This window comes from Camponotus floridanus, unplaced genomic scaffold (genome assembly GCF_003227725.1).
Source record: "Camponotus floridanus strain SB8 unplaced genomic scaffold, Cflo_v7.5 scaffold256, whole genome shotgun sequence".
NCBI classification, from domain to species: domain Eukaryota; kingdom Metazoa; phylum Arthropoda; class Insecta; order Hymenoptera; family Formicidae; genus Camponotus; species Camponotus floridanus.
Window position 1 is genome coordinate 21,319 of NW_020229388.1, and position 1,980 is coordinate 23,298.

At 47.0% G+C, this 1,980-nt stretch overlaps 1 long non-coding RNA gene across 1 annotated transcript; it reads right to left on the reverse strand.

Annotated features, from left to right (window-relative positions):
• Window positions 1-235: 235 nt before the first annotated feature.
• LOC112638169 lies at window positions 236-1,041 on the reverse strand. The gene is made up of 3 exons (XR_003122898.1): window positions 621-1,041; window positions 332-506; window positions 236-252 (listed from the first exon to the last, which is right to left on the reverse strand). It is a non-coding gene; the product is annotated as an uncharacterized LOC112638169 (long non-coding RNA).
• Window positions 1,042-1,980: the final 939 nt, after the last annotated feature.

A 1,980-nucleotide genomic window follows, 5' to 3' on the forward strand; every position in this document is an offset into this window, starting at 1 on the left:
AAATTGTCTGTACCTCCAAGAAACAATTCATTATCGCTGCTCCACACACTATTTGGTGATGGCACCTCCGATGTTTTTTGTGGTGATGGAGTTGCCCTGAATACAGGTGGCGAGGGTGAAGGAGAGGGTCGAGCAAACATAGATGAAAGTTGGTGAAAAGTTAATGGCCGAGTTTCAAAGTTGAGACTTGCAGGCTTTATAGTTGTAGCTTGTTTAGTATTTGGTAACGCACTACTATAGCTGCTTGACGTTCTGAAATACGTATCAAAACATGATATTATCCAGTTTTGTCAAAAGATATCTGTACTATACACATGAAAAAAGTACATACTTGCGTCCAACAATATGATCTGCTAAGAACATGCAATCTTCATACAAAGGCTATGAAGGTACATATGGTGCCACCGCTCCTTGGCCTGATTTTCCTTTTAACGAAGATAATACTTTTCGCCTCTCTCTGCCAAAACGTTGGCGAATATTATAAAATAACTTGGAAGCATCTGGTCCTGGAATTCAATAAATATCAACTGACTGGCAGGGAAACCTAACCTAACCTCATTATGTCAGAAAAGTATATTAAAATATGTTAAGATATAATAAAATAATTTATCCCAGCTTACCTGACAGGGGCTTTGAGAGACTAGATCCCACTCTCTGCCACGCTAAATCTTTGTTGTATCCTTTTCCACAATATTCTTTTACAGTTTTGGCGAACAGAGGCGGGTTATTTTTTACTAATTGAATTAACTCACGCTGATCCAACAGCTCAACGTCCGACGGATTTTCATCAACAAAATAATATTCAACACAAGTTGCTTCACCTTCTTCGTTCGACATCGCAAATAATTATAATTAACATTAATGACAATATGCACAAACTCCACACACTTCACGGACGCAGCATTCTTTTGTGACTGCGCATGCCCGTTCGTCGTAAAACGTACGTCGTACGCCGTAGGAAATGGATTTGGTTTATTTCGCTACAACTACTGCTAAGTCCTCTACGACCTACTGCTACTGCGCTAAAACCTCCATTGTAGAATGACCTTAAAAGTTCTGCACTAACGCGCGTCACACGGATCACGGAGAGGCGAACGATTATACCGGGTGAGACCGATCGACGGACCACGGTCGCCCCTTGAACACGGTCGCACTCGACTTCCTTTCACTGCCGCGAAATTTACTTCAACGAAACACTAATCGCGACCGGCCAGAGGGGTCGACCCGCAAGCCGTTCCGGTGACCGACGTACAAATTTTCGATACAAAATTCTAGATAGCCGGGTGACCTCACCGTTGCACTCGTCTCCGGTTGCTTCCTCAACTCCGTCCTTTTTTCGTGCCGAGCGTTAGCGATACTCTCTCTCCTTAAACGTCGCCGAACTTTCGCAGAACAAGTGTGTCGATTCTCTCGGAACCGCTCTATTTATTCTTAAAGAATCGCCCCGCACCCCATCGAGAGGGGTGATAGGCCCGTTCTCGCGCGCTCGAATTTTCGAGCGCGGCGCAGGGGCGCATCATGCACCCGCGATCCCGCGCCTCCGCTGGTCCGCCGTTCCGGCACGCTTTTCATCACCCGGTGCTGGGGAATTCTCCTGTCCGGGCCGTCCTTTGCGGCCTTCGTCTCTCTCCAGCGGAGGGTAGCGCCTCTTCCTGATTTTGCCGAAGAGATTTAGCTTCTTCGCGGGGTGCTTTCGGCGCCCGTCATTGCTGGCCGGCCCTGGGATGCTGGGCCGATGGACCGAAAATGTGCGAGGCTGCTCGATTATCGCCGACCCTTGTTTTTCACGGCCACTGTTTTGATCGGTGATGATTCGGCAAGGCCGCTTTTCTTGTCGACTTCCAGGTAGATCTTCGTTGTAGATTTATGGCCTCATGAACAATATAATTTCGACAAATAGGATTAGTAACAAGGTTTTTGCTTATAAACGAACGCGCTCGCCTCTCTGAAAATCCCGGCGGGGCTCTCGATTTCTCGACC